We start from the raw sequence: 21,993 nt of genomic DNA on the forward strand, positions 1-21,993 counted from the left end.
TACTCAGTTTCTCTTTTTTTCCCGGGTGGAGGTCAGTCTGTCCAGGGGGCTATGCTGCTCTGGCCCAGGCTTGTCTGTGGGGGAACCGCGGTACCGCGAAGCTCACCTGGTCCGCGTCTTCCCAAGCCGTATGGGCGCCGGCCACTGGCGGCCCCGGGGGCCTCCTCGGTTCTCCGTTTAACGTGAAGTGGAGATTCTCTGCACCGGCTGGAGATGTGGAGGAGTCAAAGTTATTTTCTCGGTGATTATGCCTGCAAAGTGTGTCTCCAGCGTCTCTCCAAGATTTCACTATAGGAGGCTCGCTTTCTGCTTCCTACCTCTAGCCGCCATCTTGGAATCTCCCCTCATTTACTCTTATGCCCCCTACTTCCCACTGGTACCCATCTCCAGAAAAAAAACAGTTTTACCCTCCTGTCCTTCACTTTTTAAAAAGTGAATATTGACAGTGCAAGAGGGTTTTATCTTAGCACTTCAGGCCTGTATACAATGTGCTTTAATCAAACTAACCCAATTACTTACTCATTCTCTATCGCCATGCTCCCCTAATACTCAACAACTCACAGTGCATTAGGTTATATTATATTCATATATAGATGGTTGTTTCAATATTTTTCATTCTCTAATATTTTCTTTCCCTCTCCTGCCTCCGTAGTCACCTGAAACAGACCCACGAACACAATCTTGTTCTTTCTATATATATCTATAGTGAATAGATATATAGTGAATATATATGTATATATGTATACATTTATATATGTACACATTTAACTTACAGTCTAGCTTTCACATATGAGAGAAAACAGACAACCTTCAATTTTGTGAGCCTGACTTACTTCACTTAACGTGAAGTTCTCCAGTTCCATCCATTTACCTGCAAACAACATAATTTCACTCCTCTTTATGACTAAATAAAATTCCATTGTGTGTATATGCCACATTTTCTTACTCCATTCATCAATCGTGGGGCATCTGGGCTGTTTCCAAACTTGACTAATTGTAAATAGTGCTGCAATAAACGTGGGTGTGCAGGTGGCTCTGTTGTGCCCTAAAGCACATTCCTTTGGATATAGGCCCAGGAGTGGTATTGCTGGATCATATGGAAGTTCCATTCTTAGTTTTTTGAGGGACCTCCACACTGCTTTCCGTAGTGGTTGCACTAATTTACATCCCCACCACCGTGTAGAAGGGTTCCTTTTCCCCACATCCTTGCTAGCATTTGTTGTTTGTGTTACTGATGAACACTGTTCTGACAGGGGCAAGGTGGAATCTCTGTCGTTGTGATTTGCATTTCCTTTTTGGTCAAGGATGTTCATTATGTCTTCACTGAGCCACCTTTCAATGGTTTCATTTGGGCAGTAGCCACTTTCATTTGACCAGCATTCATTTTCCCGAATTTGACCAGCATTCATTTTCCCGAGGGTGTCATGCAGTACTCTTTAGTTATTTAAATGATTCAGTTTCCTAGATAGACTCAGTCACTCCATAACTTTTTATATGGCAAATACCACATCAAACCAGGCAGCCAAAAGTCTAAGTCCCTTCTCACATCACTACTTGGGAAGAGATTTGTATATTTCATAGTACCTACATTTTGACCAAACTCTCAAAGAAATAAAACATATTAGAGAACTAATAAATGGGTATACAGGTGGAAGTTGCCTCATTTTTATAAACCTAACAAGAAGATTTTATGACTAAATGCAACTCCTCTCTCTTCCACCATAGATATATGAAATCGCTTTTCTTCTCTAAATTCCATCATCTTGAACCATATCGTGATCGCGTGCAGGTAGCATGGCATGCCGTGTAACCCTGTGAGAGTATTTAGGTCTTCCCCTGATGACTGGTGTAAGATTCCATCAGAAAAACCTTGTTGTTGCCAACTGCAAATTGAACAGGGACTTGCTTTCTTGGTAAACAGATTGCTGCCTTCAGGATAGTCCCTCATGTCACTCAGGGTCCATTTTGAGCCATCAGTTTACTCTCAGAGAAACAGAAATCTCTCTTTAAACAACTGAATTCATGAAGAAGAAACACTGATTCTCAATTTGTGAACATAACCACTACTCTGGGCTACATTTTCTTTCCTTGTATCTCCTGACATCAAACTTTAATGTGGGCAGAAATGTGTGGCAAATTCTATGTGTGATGCTGAGCACACCACTCCTCATCAGAGAATGTCACAAGATTGACCCCACAGTGGTTCTAAGAAGAGCAGCCCTAGTCAGACACAGATTTCAAGGTGAATCTTGTGCCTTTTATGGGAAGAATGTTGTAGTTAATCCCCACATGCATTTCCAGAATGTTCCATATCCCTACAAAGATATGAAAAACACACAAAGAAATTGTAAAGTGAAACCATTTGGCTAATTTGTTAGTCTGCTATTACAGGCTTCACAGATCAGGGAAGGGATATGTCCTCTGGTTTAATTTGCCTATTCTTGAGTCTTAGCTTAAAAATGGGCTGCACACTGTGATCCAGATCCTTCTTTTTGTATTTGCATGGTTGCAGGGTTCAAATGTGCAATCCACATAGTCTGAAACAATTCAACAGAAGCTACAAAATCTTAATAAGGTTTGTTGAAACTCAAGCGTCCTCCAACATAGCTGTCAACACTTTGGCCAGCAATGCAGATCTACAGCCCAACACCATGGTGAGAATGCAGACTCCCCTATAATCAATCTTGTCTTAAGTCAACCAGAAGTCAGGGCTGAGGGATGGAATCACCACATGCAAAACAAGCTACAGAAACCACAAAACACATAGTATAGTCTTGCAAAACACATAGACTACATAGAAATTACATCTTGACACACAAATCATTTAAACTCAATCTGCTTTAGCAATATCTGACTTAAACTGTGTTCTAGAAAAATAAAGCCACAGACAACTTCAACCATAGACCTGCTTCACATACCAAACCAAGCATCTCTAAGTTTTGACAAATCTCTCCCAAGCTCTCTACTTACTCTCACCAGCTCTCTACCTACTCTCACCTGAAATTGCTCTATGTCAAACTCCTCCAAAAAAATTAAATTTAATTTAAAAACCCCATTAAGTGTTCAGCAACTAAACTCATTCAGTGAAGGTTCCTACACCTCACAAGTTTTAATCACAGTAGATTTCTCCAACCATCTTTCATGGGATCTGTGACTGCAGCCACCAGGGTGAATGTGGATAAAGACTGCTTCCTCATGGTCAAGGGATGATGAGTAGGGACTCCATGCGGGCCACCACCATGTCCTCTCCCTTCACCTAACCAAGAGTGCCTAACACCTGATAGGCACACAGCATTGGTTGGAGAAAAATAAGACACCAATATTAAATCTGGTGGTTTTACTAAAGTAAACGTGCACATCTGTATTTCACCATCTCCCAGTCTGTCCTTGGCAGGAAAATGGCTGACAAGGCAAGGCTGGAAATGCATGGGACACACCATTTGTGCCTGGGGGAACCTGTTCTTTCAACACCTTGGTTTTGTGCTGAAAGTTTAGTCAACTGGATGCTTTTAACTTCTCAATTAAATCACTAAAGATTTTTCTAATAAGGTGTTATTATTGCTTTTCCAGCTGAAAACCCTGCTGGTCAAACGTCTCTATGGAGCAAGACTGGCAAAGGCCGAGCTCTGGACAGCCCTTCTTATTGTGTGTGAGAGGAATCTTGGCTGTCCCATCAGCTCCAAGGAGCTTCAGCCATTACACTCTGTAGAAGATGCTAAAGGAAAGACAGCACTGGGCATTCCGTGTGCTGGTGAAAGACACAGTGCCTGTTCATTAGCACTAGTGTTAATATTTAGAAAAGTCTCAGCAGGCCTCTGCTGAGATGCCACCCAGAAGAATTTTGTCTGCCCCAGTGACTTCAAAGGAAGTTGAGAAGGAGCCAGATGAAGCAGAAGCTATAAGGAGAAAACACCTCAGAGAGAAGAGACAGCCTGTCATGGAGGGAGCCTTTGTGGCGGAGAAGGGGATTTCTGGGAAATAGAAGGGCAGGAGACAGGAAGAACATAGTGGCTTCAAGTGAGGCAGTCAGCTTCTGTCCCAATGTGGCCATGGTCTAAAGTCAGCCCATGTCATTTTTACCTCTGCTGGTGAAACGCGGACCAAGCAAACACCTTTTCATACCTTGGGTCAAGCCCTCTGTTTTCGGTTTTTCTCTCTTCTCTACTTCTCTACTTCTCTGAACTCTACTCAAGTGAAAGCACGTTTGCTTCCTGATAAAGCTGTGGTTTGCATTTGCATTTTCCTCAATGTCTCCTAACCACACCTAGCCATACCCGGTTTCTTCTTTGCTTCTCTGCTTTGCTGGGTTCATGGCACTTACTACAGTAGTAGAAGAGGTCTTCAAGGAAGATACCAAGCCTACTTTTCCTTCCCCCAAGCACCCTGGAAAGTAAAGAGTTCACGCCAAATTTTAGCCATGCCCTAAAAGCTCCAAAGGCCAAAAACACCCAGGAGGTGATCTCCAAATTATCACATAACCTGCCTGTCCTAAGGCTGCATACTACCCATCAGCTCAGCAGGAATGCTTTTAATTAATCTGCGCTAATTAGCACCTAGACATATGCTGGTAAAGAATTTGAAAGGTTTTAGTCCAAATTTAGGGCATTAAGTTAATCAGCAAGAAAAGGGAGTGCCTTTGAAGAATAGCAGAGGAAGTAGGTTGATGGTGGTAACATTTTGTATTAAGATTCCATTAGATCTGTAAGTCAGGTTTGTGGGATGCTGCAATGCAGGAAGCTGACCCTTTCTTATTGTGTGGGGGAAAACACAAGAGACTTCAAAGCACTTCATTTTCTCTACTTTATTTATAAGATTAAATCAGGGCCATCTGACCAGCAGATTAATGAAAGAGGGCAGAGGAGGGAAAGTAGGGTATGAATATTACTGATTTAAGAAAGTACACTTAAATAGATTCAAACTCTATGCTGATACAAGAACAATTAGTTCAGTAGCCTTGGCCCTGAAGTCACTAAATAGAATATCAAGATTCTTCTGCCTTATTGAAACATGGAAGATTTTCTTTGGGAAATAGCGTTCTCCTGCAATGGTCTTCAGGAAAAGCCATATCATGCCTTATTCAAACATGGAAGTCTTCACAATTTCAACCAAAAAAATCACACCGTATGTCTCTATGTCCCGTCCTGACATCAGACAACCCCCTTTGCAAAAGGGTCAAGAGAAAAGGGTCCCTTGGTGATTATCTTATCCTTTCAAAGCCTATCTGTCCAGAGGCATAAGTATGGACAGCCTCTTTAGCAGCCAAAGTCATATATCAAAAATTATGCCTTGGAGCCTGACATATAAGGTTCATAACAGATAATGGAAGCAAGCCTTCTTTTTTTTTTATTACTTTGTCCTTAATCAGAAGGCTGAGATATCCTGAAGATATCAGTCACCATCTATAAGTACAGAAGGCAGGGAGAAGTTGAGCTCTGGGTGTCATGGTTCACGCTGGTCTCCTGACCCTTTCACTGGCTGTGTGAACGTGAGCTAATACTTCATTGTCTTAGAAACAATCTGATGCCCTCAGCCAGATATTGTATGTGGCACTTTCAGTCTTCTTCACTGGTAGCATCATTCAAAATTGCATAGCCTGCTGTTACCAAAATTGGAAGCTCCATAGCTGATTGCAAGATATCATTATTGACAAGACAGCTTTTGTGCAAACCCAGAATATTTCTATTAGAATTATACATCGATACCCTTCGTCCTTTCCAGGCATGGAGATTTGTATCCCTGAAGTGCTGAGTGCTGGAGCTGAGTTGCTCAGATCATATCAAGGCTCTTCCACTGGCTAGTTGTGTTAGTGTATTATTTCATGTTTCAAGTTTCATTTTCCTCTATGTGACACAGCACGATAATAGTTCTACCCCATACAATTTTCATGAACTTTAAATGGGACAAGATGTGGAAATGGTTTAGTTCAATATCAATCACATATTAAGTTTTCAATGCATGTTAACTAATGGTATTGAAAGGAAGATGAAGTGAGTGTACCATTTACTGTGTAAAAGTATCCACCCAAATCTAGGATTATTCTAAGAAATTATTCTGGATCAGTCCAGTGCACAAATCAAAAAGACCTTAGAAGTAATAATGAAAAAGAGATTTGCACTTAATTATGTCATATAGAAAAAACACGTTTTTCTCTCTACTTTCACTAACATAACATTTTTAAAAGGCAAAACCCGTAAGGCCAGAGAGCGAAGATAACACCAGATGAGAGATATAAAATGGAAGATGGAAAGCAGATAGATGGACAGGTGCGCATGATTTAGCATAGCATAATATCTAGAAAAGAAAAGCCAGAAACTGGAAAGTAAGATCTTACCCAATACATTAATGGCATCAAGCCAGTTTGAAGTAGCGGATTGTGCTAAAACCAGGCAATTTGGTTGAAGTATGCCCTGAATCTTATTCACCCAAAGTGCCTACTCCAACCACAAAGATCATCTCTCCTCTGGGGGTGGAAGGAGGAAAGTTGAGAAGCACCTATGAAGGTCATAGCTCATTAAATGACTGAGACCTAATCATAGCACAGCAAACAGTAAATATGACCTAACTTCTAGCCAGAGAGGCATAAAAATGCACTCCAAAGATCACTTACTTATTCAGTAAGTGATGCCTAGTTTTCAATTCAAAAAAAAAACATAAGGCAGACTGAAAAACACTGAAGGGAAAAAAAACCACACAATTTGAAGAGATGGAGAACTCAGATAAAACAGAGACTTTAGAATTATTAGACAATTATCAGACCAGGAATTTAAAACCATGATACTATGATATGGGCCACAATAGAAAAGGTGGTAAATATGCAAGAGAAAGGAGATAAAGTACGCAGAGATGGAAACTCTAAGAAAAGTACACGTTACCTCAAAAACAGAAAACAAAACAAAAAAAGAGAAACTCTATAACAAATGAGGAATGAATTCAGTGGTCTCATTGATAAGACTGGAAATGGCAAGGAAAAATCAGTGAGCTAATAAAAACTTACCAAACTAAAATTAAAATAGAAAAGAATGAAGACAGGGTAGCATACCCAGGAATGGAACGATTGTAGCAGGTGTAACATACCCAGAATGAATGAGAATACCTGAAGAATAATAGAAAGGGACAAAAGAAATATTTAAAGTAATGACGGACATTTTCCTGAGTTAATGAAAGACAGCAAACCACAAATCCAAGAAGCTTGAAGAATGCCAAGCAGGATTAATGCAAACAAAAAAAAATCTATTCTTAAGAATAGATCAAACCACAGAAAATCAAAGGCAAAGGAAATTTTGAAAGAAAATAATCATCTTGCCTATAGAAGAACAAAGATAAAAATTGCAATTGTAATAGGACATCTGTTCAGAAGTCATGAAAAAGAGGAGAGTTAAGTACTGAAAATATTGCAAAATAACACCAAATTTGAATTTTGTATTAATCAAAATTAGCATTAAAAAGCAAAGGAGAAAAAAAGACTTTCTCAAACAAAAAAAATGAGGAATCAATTTCCAGTAAAGCTGCCCTGAAGATATGTTAAGTTATTCAAAAGAAAAGTAAGATTATACAGGTCAGAACCTCAGAGCTATATAAAGATAGAAAGAACATTAGAAAAGGAATAAATGGAGGTCAAATATTTTATTTTACTCTTAATTTATCTGATAACAGTTTGCTCAAAACAATGATAGTAACAATGGGTTTGGTGAGTATAGCTTATGATCAAGAAGAGTGGATGACTACCATGGGATGGTTATAGGGTGGAGGGGAGGAATTCAGAGAACTCTGTTGTTACCTAAAAAGTGGTACAGTTTTCTTCCAAAGTGGGCTTGAACTAGTGGCAAATGTATATTATAAACTGAAAGGTAAGTAATTTAAAATATTTTTATAAGTATAACTGATATGTTAAAAAAGAAAAAATGGGATTACAAGTATTGTAGGAAAGCTCAACTGAAACCAGAGAAAGGAGAGAGTAGAAGACAAAAAGACAAGGGAAATAAATAGAAAAAATAACAAATATGGTAGACTTTAAACTGTATAACTAATCACTTTAAATGTCAATGATCTAAATATACCAATGAAAAAACAGTGACTATCAGGATGGATTGGGGAAAAAAAATAAACCACAACTACATAACACATTGCTTAAGGAAATTCCACTTTAGACACAAATACATAAGGGGATTAAAAGTAAAGGGATAAAATGTCCTCTCTCATATTTGAAATCTAGACCTGAAAAAAAACGAATGACATGAGTACAATACAGAGGGACTGTTTGGGTGTGAGATGGGGGAGGAACAAAGGACAGGATGAAAGGGGGGTGTAAATATGATCAAAGTACTTTATATACATGTATGGAAACAAAATAATGAAACCCATCAAAATTGTTTTTAAAGGGAAGACAATAAAAATAAAAAAAAGTAATCGAGGGGATGAATTTGATCGAAATACATTATATGCATGTATGGAAGTATCACAATGAGAGTCCTTTGTACAGTTTTCATGATAATAAAAAATATATTTTTTAAAGTAAAGGAATACAGAAATATCTACCGTGCTTCCGCCAATCAAAAGAAAGCTGGAGCTGACCAGAGAGCAACAGTTGAGCAGGGCACCTAGTGAAGGCAATCAGGGGTGGACTCTAAGGTGGGGCCCAGGGGCTGAGGCCAGGGTGTGAGGGGCCCAGATGCATAGCATGGGAAGCACCCCATCAGGAGACCGGCCTTGCCACAGCTGACCAAGAGAGCCTGACACAGTCACAGACTGCCCATGCAAGGGCACAGGTTCTGAAGAGGAAGCCTGTGCTTGGTGGAGGCCGGCAGAGACTGAAGGCCAGGAGAGGCATCCACCCACGGAAGAGACTACTGATCTTTTGCTCTTGACTTTTTTGTTTATTTTATGGAGGGGGGTGTTGTCCTTTTTGCTTTGTTTATAGGTTTGGATTTTTATTTTGCTTTATTGTTTTTATTTAGAGAGTTGTACAGACTTTTGTTGTAAGAGATAACAGAGGATAAAAAAAAAATAATTTTCCTGACTTCAGAGCCAGGAAAGTTATCAGAGATAAAGGGGCATACATGCTGATAAAGGAGTGTTGAAGGAAGACATAAGAATCCCTAATGTGCACTAGCAAAACAGCAAAGGATCAACAGCACATGTAAAAGCTGCTAGAAATACCAGAAGATACAGATGAGCCCACAGTTACCGTTGGAGAGTTCAACAATCCTCTGTGACAGTGGGCAGGCCCAACAGGCGGGGAATCAGTAAGGATAACGGAGCTGTTACCGTTAGTCAGCTGGACCCTACTGAAGGTCAGGGAGCATTCATCGAGACAGACCACTTTCTGGACCATAAAACACCTGAGAGCTGGTGGAGTGGCTCAAGTGGTAGAGCACCTGCCTAGCAAGCATGAGGCCCCGAGTTCAAACCCCAGTGCTGCCAAAGGGGGAGGTGGAACAAAACATCTGAACAAATGTAAAGACATTGTCTGCTCTCAGACAATACAGTTAAGCCAGCTATCCATCGCAGAAATACAGTTGGAAAATCCAAAAGGATTTGGAGATTAAACAGCACACTTCTAAATAACACATGCCTTGAAGAGAAGTCTCAGGAGAAATTGAAAAATATTTTCAACAAATGGAAAATATGACTTGTATAGAGCCATGGGCTGCAGTAAGTCCCGGAGCAGACTTCCAGCACTGAATAAGGGGGTTTGGAAAAGAACAAAGATCTAAAGTCAGTGCCATAGCTTCTATTCTAGGAAATTAGAAAAATAAGAACAGATTAGATCCAAAATAAGCAGAAGAAAACAAATACAAGTTAGAGCAGAAATTAATGAAATTGGAAACAGTAAATCACCACCAAAAAAGCAGTGAAACAAAAAGCTGGGCTCCTTAAAGAAATCAAGAAAATTGACAAACCTTTAACCATGTAACTAGGAAAACAAAAACGCTGCAAAATTATCGATATTAGAAATAAAAAAGGGCATCACTACTGACCCCGTGGACATTAAAAGGATGATAAAGGAAAGTGTGAATAACCTTATGCCCACAAATTCCCTTCTCTCTGTCAAGGAAATAAACCATGCAGGGTAAGACCTGCATTTACACGCTTGTTACTTGGCTGTGCGCTCCAGTCCTTTCAGCATTGTGCTAAAACTCAGGTGCCTACCAACTGATCAAGTAGACCAATCCCTTGCAAGATACAATCTAGCAAAAGTATCCCAAGATAAAGTAGATAATCCCAGTAGGCCCACATCTATTAAGGAATAGAAGCAATAATCAATGACCTTCTAAAACAGAAGGCGTCTACACCCACCTTCTTCCAAACACCTAGGCAAGAAATTATACGAATTCTCTGTAATTTCTTTCAGAAAATAGAAACCAAGGGATTACTTATGAGCTCATCCTGTGAGGCCAGCATTACCCAACAGACCCAAACAGCCAAAGACATGATAAGAAAGGAAAAATATAAGTACTTCTCATGAACAGAGATGCAAATATCCCAAACAACATATTGGCAGTAGGACAACCACAGAAGCATGAAATAGCCAGCCACTTACTGACCCAGAACAAACAACACAAGCAGGCATGGCAGAGCAAAGGATGATCTGCCAATGCAAGTCCAGAGACAGTGACAATGTGCAGAAAAAAGTCATGAGAGTAAGAGCACTGGTAAGTCTGCACAAGCAAAAAAATGTTCCCAGAGTGGGGAACATCAACCACCATTCAAGAAAGCAGAAGTAAGGAGATAGCCCATATTAACCTATCGTATATATCAAATAAGAAACACAATCAGAATTGAGACTCTGGAGAACTCCACCGACAGAAGTCATACGTGTGCACGGTAAATCCCAGAAACCCAGAACCACCTTCTGCAGTTCCAGAGGAGCCTGTGGAAAAAGTATCAGTCACATGGTGACAAAACATTACCCAGTGAACTACAACAATTGTAATGATTCAAATAAAATAAGCTGCAAAAAGGGAAAAAATGACAAATGAAAACCAGCCATGTACAAAAGGAATTATATGCCAAGACCAATTGGAATTTATTCCATTAAGAATGGCAAAGTGCACAGGAAAAAAATGAAATGTGACTGTATGAAAACACGTAATCATAGAATGTCAGTATCTCAGCCCCCCAAGACCTGAAAGTACTCAAGAGAATTTACCCAACCTCTAACAAAAACACCAGAATCTAGGAGACAATGCAGTAAGGCAAAATTCTGAGGAATTTGCTTCCAAATTTCATTTTTATAGCTCTCCAAACTACCAATCCTAATAAAGGAAAAACATATTTTCAGATATATGAGCTCTCAAACGTTTTACCCATTGCACACCAATTATCATGAAACTATGGGAGAGGGCTTGCTTTGTAAAATTAAGAAAGCCAAGAGAAAGATGTGTGGGGGGGTCAGTAAACCAGGGGTCCAACATAAGAGAAATCTAACAGAAATTCCCAAGACAACAAAGAAGTTCCACCTGACGTACCAACCAAAAAAAAAAAAAAAGATGTGTTCATCTTGGAACTGAACGATGGCCAAAGATGATGGAGGAGGAAAAAGAAAATTCTAGTGGATTACTAGAATTACAGAATATTACTGAATGTGTTTCTTTGGCCTGTATTGAGAGGAATTTTAGAATTCTACAGCAGCATTCAAAAGAAGTTATGATGAGAACATTACAAAAGCTAAAAGATGCAGCAATTTGCTCCAAGAAAAGGAGAGTTATCACAACTAAATAACATCGTATGAGATGCAACCATGCCTCAAATGGCTCACAGCTCGCATTTCACTAGCCCATATTCTTTTCGAAAATAAAAATTTAAAGGGAATATAGAATGAAAAAATTTAAAGGGCATATAGAGTGAGGGGGAAAAGCAGACAACAAACAGAGATTATATGATCCCTGAAAGAAAGAAACCACACAGGGTAAGACTTGGATTTATATGATCTGTACTTGGTGGTACCCTTCACTCCATGCAGCACAAAGCAACTTAAGGTCAAGAGGACGCCTGCAGAATTGCAGGCCTGAAATAACAGTGGGTGAAGATTAATACTGCATATGCATGAGAAATGAAGGCTATATGAGAAGAGATGGAGTCTCAAATGGAAGAGGCTTCAAATAAACTCTCCTAAGTCCCCGCTAGGCACACATGAACAAAGCGTGTGGAGAAGAGAAGCCATGGATTTGCAAAGGCAGGGTGTAAAGGACCTAAGAGAAGCTGTGTACAGACCAGCATGTGTTTGAGGAAACTACCTGACTGTGCATCCATACCCAGAAAGATTCACATGGACCCCTATTTCACATAATGCACAAAAAAAAAAATTAATACCCGATGGCCACCAAACCCCTCCAAAAACTCTACCTAAAGGTGAGAGGTAAGCACATAAAAGCCCTGGAAGAAGACAGAGGAGCAAATTGATTGGATAAAGGATATCAGATGCCACATCCAATGTGCACATGTCAGAGGGAAGAAACATAATTAGGACTTCACTAAAATTTAAAACTTTTGTACATCGAAGGTGCACCTTAAAACTGGGCATGGTGGCTCACACCTGTGATTCCCACTACTAGGGAAATAGAGATCAGGAGGATTGCTGTTAGAGGCCAGCCTGGGCAAAAACACAAGACTATCCAAGCACTAACTAAAGAAAAAATGGGCTGGGCCATGGTTCAAAGTGGTAGAGCCCCTACTTAGCAAGAACGAGGCCCTGAGTTCAAATTCCAGTGCCACAAAAAGCCGCACTTTCAAAGAGAAATTGAGAGGATGAGAAAGAGTGTACTTATGTCCAGAATAAAGAATTCAATAAAATAATAAAAAAGGCAAATAACCAGTTATTTGGCAAAGGATCTCAATAGACATCCAAAGAAGATATACAAATGGTTAATGAGCACATAAAACTTATCCCAACATCATTAGCCATCAGAAACACAAGTCAAAAAGCACAATGCAATACCACCAGGACAGCTGCAGTCAAAAGCATGGAAACAACAGGTGCTGACATGAACGTGGAGGAGTTGGAAGCCTCATGTGTTTGTGATGGGAAGGTTAAGTGGTGCACCCACTGCAGAGAAAAGCTTGGCATCCCTCAAAATGCTAAACGTAAGAGCTCCTCTGTGACCCATCAGTTCCCTTCTTAGCTATGGACTCAAGAGAAATGAGAACATTTTTTCCAACTAAAACTGTGCCTGGATGTCCCTAGCAGCATTGTAACAAAACAGAAATAACCTGAATCAACACGGACTGATGAACAGCAAATAAAATGTGTTGTTATACAATCAGTAAATATATTACATCTGTGCCCAGAGCCTGGGGAAAACATCTTAGAATGCCAGGGTATTTCTTCCAGATTTGATGATACAATGAGATACTTTTTTTTTAAGTGCCCAAAACACCAAGATCAAGGTAACACAGATGGCTTGCTTTTCACTCCCATTAAGCCTCTCTCACTAGTTTCACACACCTTTGTAATCCCTTCTAAAATAGAATGAGAAAGTACATTCAAAGCATGGGTACTGTGTGCACGAGGGGTGTCAGAGGGAATCCAGTGCCTAAGCACTACTGGATGAAACATTCAGTGTCTCCTGCCACCCAGACAGTCCCTCCGGGAGCTAAGATGGCCAGACTGTGCGCATGCTCCTGGTGTGCCGCATGCGAACATGCACGCAAGCGTGTTTGATTTTGTGCTTACCAAAGAGAAACTTGACAAACACCTCCCTAACTAAGTGATGGGAAAAAGCTGTCAGACTGGGTGACAACATGTGCAAGACCTTGAGGGAGCAGTGGCAAGTGGCAAGTGGCTTTCTGAAGTGACTTCCCCAGTCTGGGCTCCACCAGCAGCCCATGGCGGGCCTCCACTTTCCCCAGAGTTCTTAGCATCGTACATTTCTCTAGCTCACGCCAGCCTTATGGGTGAAAAATGCTTTCTCCATTACTTCAATCCCTCTTGTTACCGTTGACTTTGACCTTCATTTATAAAGTAGATCAAAGGGTGGGCAAATGAGCACAGCTGATGGGAGGTAGATATAATGCATGGCTCTATAAAGGAGCACAGCTCTGTAAGTATACTAAAATCATCAAATTCACAGTGGGTAAATTTTACAGTATGTAAATTATCCCTCAGTAAAGCTGTTTGTAAAAATTAGAACTAGCACAAGAGTGCTGCCACTCCACAGTTGAACTCAGTTGGGGGTGGGGCGGCAGGCAGTGAAAAAAGGGAGTTCTAAGGCAGAAGTAATAAAACCAGAAAAACTGAAATGAAGTAAAATTAAAGAATTGGAAATGAAGGAACAAAACATTTTTTCAGAAAAGACTGTCTACATTAAACACCAAATTTATTATTATAGAGTTTAGCAAAATGGGCAGATTTTTTTTTTTGCTCAATTAAAATGACATTTCTATATGCAAGAAACAATCAGGAACAATAATTTTATATTAGCAACCAAAAATATAAGGTACTTTTATTTGTAAATAAATCTAATAAAAACATTCAATCTCCTAATTAGAACATTTCAAAGCTTTATTGAAGGAGACTAAAGGAAGCCAGGTGTGGTGGTGCACAGCTGTAATCTCAGTGCTTTGGAGGCAGAGGCAAAAGGGTCATTAGTTCAGACTAGCTTGGGTTACATAGCAAGTTTAAGGCAATCTGAGCTACATAGCAAGACCCTGCTTCAAACAACAAAGGGCTGGGATGTAGCTCAGTGACTGAGCACTTGCCTGGCAAGTACAAGGCCCTGGGTTCCATCCCCAGCACCATAAAACAAAAAGACAAAAATAATGAAGGAGATCTAAATATATGGAGTACTAGATCTTGTCATTAGATAAACTTAAGGGCTGGTGGTGTGGCTCAAGTGGTAGAGCGCCTGCTTAGCAAGCATGAGGCCCTGAGTTCAAACCCCAGTACCACCAGAAAAAAAAAAAGAATTCTCCCAAAATTTCTTAATAGATTTAATCTAATTCTAATCATGATCCCAATGATGATAGAAGTTTATAAGTAGATTATAAAGTGTACTTTGAAATGGAAGGTGTCCACCATAGCAAAGACATCCCAGAACAACAGTAAGGATGACCCCATAGAGCACTGTGAGGTCGAGATATGTTAGGAAGCTCTACTGATTAACATGAAGGTTTGGAGAGGATGCTGGAAAGAAGCAAGTAGAGCAATCCCCAAGCTTCATACAGAACCACACCCCATGCACATTCCCAGTAACAAGAGTGGGGAAAGATTAACACCAATAGGTGCTACCGCAGCAAACATAGGCCGAGTCTTTCCCGACAGAGTTGAAAATCAAGCCTCAAAGGATCAAATTGTTTCCAAGTAATTTGGCTGTACCCCAGAACAAGGCTCAAAAACATCTAAAAAAGCAAATCCTGCTCCTAACACCATAAAACTGACAGTGTCAGCAATGTGATCAAATGTCTGCAATGTGATTACCATGGATGCAAATAATCTAAGGGAAAACATGACCCAAAATAAAAATAAAACCAATCAACAGACAGATACGAAATGGCATCAAATTACTAGACATGGGCTTTAAAACAGCTAATGTAAACCTGTATCACGGGTTCAAAATGGTGTACATAGTAAGAAAACACGAAAGATATAAAGATTCAGCTCAAGCTTGTAGGGATGGAAGTACAATATCTGAGATTAAAACATGCTGGAGGCATCGTGGCTCACACCTGTAATCCTAGATTCTTGGGAGGTAGAGATCGGGAGGATCGCTACCCAGGCAAAATCTTCATAAGACCCAATATCAAAAATGGCTGGGCATCCCAGCCTGTTTTCCCAGTTACTTGGGAAAGCAAAAATAGGAGCATTAGGATCCAGGTAGGCATAAAGTGAAATCCTATCTCAAAAATAACCACCACTAAAGGGCCTGGTGGAGTAGCTCAAGTGAGACAGTGCCTGCCCAGCAAGCATGAAGCCCTGAATTCAAACCCCAGTACTGGAAAAAAAATCACTGGATAGCAAATAACTCAGCTGGATCTCCAGGAAATTATGCTGAGTGAAAAGCCAATTTCAGAGTATCACGGTGTAGAGTGACACTACTTCAGAAATGGAGAGTGGATTGGTGGTTACCAGGGCCTGGGGTTGGGAGGAAGTAGCCGGGCAGGACACAGGTGTGTGTAGCTACAGAAGGCACTGGGCATCTTTGCAGTGTTGAAACTCTTCAGTCCACTGACAATGGTGCTGAGTATGTGATCATACGTGGATTACACAGATGTCACCATCTTGGTGTATACTTTACTGCAGCTTGGCAAAATGTGGCTCTTAGTAAACACTGAGCATGCTGCGCAAAGAACTGTATCATCTCCATTATCTCTCACTTTAGCACAGATTCTACAATTACCTAACATTGTCATCTGAAAAGAGGTTGACAGCCAGTTCAACACTACCAAAGATCAGGGGACTTGAATTTATAACAATAGAAACTAAATGGAACACAGTAAGAAAAAAAGACTTTAAAAAATTTAGGGAAGCACAACAGCTATAAGTCAACGTCAGACTACTTGACACACATTATCATTGGAGCCCCAGAAAAGAGTGAAAGTTTGTGGGGGACAGAAAAAAATATGTTAGGAAATAACAGCCAAAGTTTTTTTCCAAATTTGATGAAAAATTAATCCCTAGATCTAAAAAGCTCTGTGAACCCTCACCCAACACCATAGCACAATCAAATTGCTTAAAACCAGTAGCAAAGAGAAATTCTAAAAGCAACCAGACCAAAATGTCAGGCGGTGTACAGAGAAATAAACATTTAAATGGCAGCAGACTTCTTGCAGAACTTTGGCAGATCTATGTACACCAGAAGATAGTACAGCAGCAGACATAAGGCACTGTAAGAAAAAAAATGTCAGTGTAGAATTCTACTCTAGACAATACCTTTCGAAAGCAAAGGCAAAATAAAGATCTTTTTTTCTTTCTGTGGTGCTGGGGCTTGAAGTCAGGGCCTACACACTCCACCAGCTCTTTTTGGTGGGTTTTTACAAGATAGGGTCTCGTGAACTATTTGCCCAGGCTGGCTTCAAACCACAATCCTCCTGATCTCTGCCTCCTGAGTAGCTAGGATTACCAGTGCCCAGCACTAAAGATTTTTTTAAGATATGTAAAAGCCAAACAAATTTGTTATTGCCAGAACATTATTATAGGAAAAGACTGAAGTCTTCAACAAGAAAGAAGAATGATGCCAGCTGGAAACCTGTCTGTCTACATAAGAAATGAAGTCCTCAGTAAATTGTAAATAACTAGGTAAATACAGTATGATGTTATTTCTTATGTTTTTAAATTCCTTAAAAGTAACTGAATATTTAAAGTAAAAATAACATCAGACCATTGTAAAGATAATAACAGATCTAGAAGTAAAATATGTACAATAACAGCACAAAAACTAAAGAGGGAGAAATCACAGTATATAGTTGTAAGGTGGCTGGCTCAGACTGCTCAGGGGACCATAACAAAATGCCATAGACTATATACATCTAAACAACAGAAATCAATTTTCTCACATTTCTGGAGGCTGGAAGTCCAAGAGCAGGGCGCCAGCAGGCTGGGTTCTGGTGAGGACCTCTTCCCGGCTTGCAAGTGGCCCACTTCTGTGTGCTCCTATTGAAAGGGAAAACGATGCTGGCTCTGATGCAATGTTCAGCAGTGCCTTGAGCAAGTGGTCAAGTGGGGCAAGCAGCCTTTGCACAATGGTGTCTGCCTAAAATAGCGCCATTGTGCAGGGGCAGCCTGTCTAACTGAATTTGTAAGCAGGGACTGCAAGACCATCTTTGCAGCTGCAGAGGAAGTTTGGTGATTTTTCCTTAGAAGTCCCCACCTACAGCAATAACACACTGGCAACAAGGTGTTAACAATCAACCAGAGAACAGAGGAGACAAAACCAACCAAGAAGCAGAAGCTCTAACTGCATACTCAGGGACCAGTGAAATTTGGAGGTAGGGGGAATAGAGGAAGAGCTAAAAGAGCAATAAAGGGAGAAACCCAAAGCACTTGAGCAAACTACCGGTTTCAGGGTCCTGCTACTTGACTCTCTGAGCAGCCTTTGCTTTCACTTTTGGCCATAAAGAAAACTTTGCTTTTACATTGCCAATGTTCCTATCTTTAATTCTTTAAAACTATAGAGAACAAGAACCCCCAGTAACTGAGTACCTTGCACCCATGCATCATGTGGCTTTATGGGGTGTGAGTGCATGGAAAGACAAAGCAGCTGTCCAGTGTTTCTTCTTTTAAGGACACCACTCCTATCATGAGGGCCCCACCTCCTGACCTCATACAGCCCTAAGTACTACATCACAGATTGGGTTAGGGCTTTAACTAGGGGAAGGGAGCATATCACAAGGTCCCTAAGAGTTGCTTTATTGTACATGAAGTTTTTATATTATTTCAAGGTAGACACAGACAGTACTTACTGAGGACAAAAAGGAATTATCAAACAAAATTTCTCAGCTAAACCAAAAGACAAGAAATGGGGGGAAAGGGGTAGGGACAAAGTAAAAACAACAACAAATTTGTTGGCCTATTTAAACCTAAACAAATCATCACATTAACAATTTGTAACTGGTGTGGTGTAAATGGTGTAAACACCCAGGTAACTATAAGATATTGTTGGAACAAGTAAGAACAAAAGCATGACCTAACAAGAAACACTTCATCTCAAAGAATATTCTCCAACAACTGTGAAATTCAACTAAGATTCAATACTACATGATACAGCTTAGTGATATAACACTTGCCTAGCATACACAAGGCTTCTTAGAAAGAAGCCTGGCCTAAGTGGTTCACACGTATAATCCAGGCTACTCAGGAGACAGAGGTTCAAAGCCAGTTCAGGCAAATAGATTGCAAGACCCTATCTTGAAAAGACCCACCACAAAAGCAGGATGGGCAGAGTAGCTCAAGTGGTAGAGCACCTGCCTAGCAAGCATGAGGCCCTGAGTTCAAACCCCAGTACAGCCAAGAAAAAAAATAAAAAAGGAGAAAAAGAGAAATCAGTAACAGAAAGGTATATGGAAAATCCCCTAATATTTAAGAAAAAAAAAAGATACACACACTCTAACTCAAAGTTCAAGAAAAATCAAAAGGAAATTCTTAAACTATTTTGAACTGAGTGAAAATTAACATGCAGAATATTTTTTAAAAATGGGATGCACCTAAAGCAGTATGCTGTGGGAAGTTAACAGCAATAAACACCTCTATGGGAGGGTTCAAATCCATGGACTCAGCTTTAATCAGAAAAAAACTGGGGAAAAAGAGCAAATAATACCCAAATGGAATCAGAGAAATTGAAGGCAGAAACCAATGAAAAGATAGTGTAGTGTCAGCAGGAAAATCAGCACATAGAACAACAGAGCTTAATGTAGAGCCTACAACAGAGGTGGGGAAAGCAATGGAGACAGAGATCCAGCAAGATTCCCAGCAAACGCCAGACTTACAGGAAAGCAGTATGCAAAAGTGAATAAATCCGTGAGCCTCAAGATATACTTCACATGCACACAAAAACTGACTCAAAATGCATCAAAGGCTGCAAGTCAAAGCAAAACCTATAGAACTTCTAAAACAGAAAATTCAAACTTGTGTTATGTTTGAATTTTTTTTTATGGTGGTGGTACGAGAGTTTGAACTTTGAACTCAGGGTCTCACACTTACGAGGCAGGCGCTCAACCCTGAGCATACCCTAGCATGAATTTATTAAGCAGAGCATCAAAAGCAGGCACTGTCACCAAAAAAATTATAAAATGGACTTCATGAAAATTAAAATATTTTGATCTTCAAAATATATTCTTAAGAAAATGAAAAGACCAACCACTAGTAGAAAATATTTCCAAAACATATATTCAATAATGGACTTATATGTATAAAGAAATCTTATAACTCAATGCTAAGCAATCCAGTTTTAGAAAAAGCAAGCAAAGTATTTTGACATGGTTAATCACTAAGGAAATGCAAACTAAAGTCTCAGTGAGGCCCCACTGTTCATCACAAAAAGCGCTAACATTGCAAAGACTACACTAAATGTCAGCAAGAACATAGAACAACTAGAATGCTAGTACACTGCTTGTGGAAATTTGGACAACAGCTTGGCAGGTTTGTTTTTAGTTTTAAACACAAACCTACCCTATGACCCAGCAATTCCCTCATAGGTAGTTAATAGAAAGATATGAAAGATGTGCGCAAACAAAAACTGTGACATGAGGATTTATGGAAACTTTATTGTAATCGCCAAATTGCAAGTAAAGTGTCTGTTACCAGGTGAGTTAGTAAGCTGTGGTATAGCCATAAGACGGAATACAGCAGTACAAGAGGAGCAAATGATTCATTCAATAATGGATGAATCTCGAAAGAATTATGCTGAGTGAAAAATCAGACAAAAGTAGGATCCTTCTTCATGATTCCCATTTATATAAAATTCTGGACAATGCAAAGTGATCTAGAATGACAAAAAAAAACATTAGTGGTTGCCTGAGAATGATCATATATACACATGAAGAAACTTGTTGATGGCGAAGATACAAATCCTTTTGATTCTGAGGCTAGATCGTTGGTATATTTGTGTTAACACCCATCGAATTGTGCACTTTAAGCAGGTAGAAGTTATTCCACGTAAGTACTCCTCAGTAAAACTGGAGGAAATGAGCAAAAACAGTTATTTCAACAAGTCTACAGTATAGGTCGTATTAACTAACTGTACAGATTACATTCAGACAAAATGTGTGTTCCTTCAGAGAAAACTTCCTCTTCCAGTCCTGCATACTTGCTGTCCATCTCAGAGGCGGGGACACGGGCTCAGTAAGACGATTCTCTTCTTCGAGGCAGAGGAGCATCTGGGCCTGGGGGTGGCTTGGGACTCTTGGTGCATCTGACACTTGGAAGGCTGGCAGGTCTGCAAGGGGCCAGGGAGGCCAACCAAGGACCTGCAGAGCCAGCTGTGGATTTAGGGGCCATGTGTGGCATCTGGGGTGGAGGAGCAGCATGACAGGTCCACACAGGTGCACACAGCATTGGGTTCCACCTGCCTCTGCCTGGGTTGGCATCCCATGCACTCAGGGCCCCAACCATCCAGGTTGGTAAGGTTCTTGCTTCTTCCCTCCACATGTCCTCCACCAAAGATGAGCTGCTGCCTGTGCAGGTGCAGTGCCAGGAACCAAGTTCCCCATTGCGGCTGCACCTGAAGAAGGTGCCTTAGAAGGCAACTGGGGCAAAATACACCAGGCCCTGATGTCATCGGTGACATCACTGAGTCACTGAACATGGACGTTCATTATCTGACCCAATCGAAAAATAGGTCAATGACGGACTTGACACACAGAAAAAAAGAAACAGGGTGGCCAAAACCAAGTAACATCAAAATGGCCATCCTCACTAGCAACCAAGAAATGGAAATTAAGTGAAGGTGCCATCTTACATCTACTAAGGAAAAAAATTAAACAGAACCAAGATGTTGAGCAAAGAAAATTCTTTCATGCTAGTTAGTGCATAATTCCTATATTTAAAAATAATTGTGCATTGCCTTCTGAGACTCCAGAATTTCTCTGCTAGGTATATTCCTAGGGCTGTTATTGCACAGTATACCAGGAGAAAGGCACATGTAATTTCCTAACAACACCTTTTAATAGCAGGAAAAAAACCTGGAAATCCCAACCATAGTCAGGAGAAAATGTAAATAACATATTGTCACACAATGGAACACTACACAGCAGTAAAAATGAACTGTGGCTCCAGCCTTCACATTGAGTAAATCTCAAAAATATACTATGAAATTCTAAAAAATGTAAACATTCAAAACTAAACACCATATTGTTTAGAGACACCCACAGTTGGTAAAACCAAGCATGATATTAGCAAGCAGAATTGGCCTTGTCCCATCCAACTGGTCACATCTATGTCATACTTGTTAAATATTTTGAATATTACCCCTCAAAAAACAAAAGAAGGCTGAGGAAATACAACCACAAAATACAATCCCTACCCATTTCAGGGAAGGAATAAAATATAGGGAACAATGTTCT

General features: G+C 40.1%; 1 non-coding gene across 1 annotated transcript; it reads left to right on the forward strand.

Moving 5' to 3' along the window:
• Window positions 1-14,816: 14,816 nt before the first annotated feature.
• On the forward strand, window positions 14,817-14,889 carry Trnaa-agc (transfer RNA alanine (anticodon AGC)). The gene has a single exon. It is a non-coding gene; the product is annotated as a tRNA-Ala (tRNA).
• The last annotated feature ends 7,104 nt before the right edge of the window (window positions 14,890-21,993 follow it).

Source organism: Castor canadensis, chromosome 4, assembly GCF_047511655.1.
Source record: "Castor canadensis chromosome 4, mCasCan1.hap1v2, whole genome shotgun sequence".
NCBI lineage: Eukaryota > Metazoa > Chordata > Mammalia > Rodentia > Castoridae > Castor > Castor canadensis.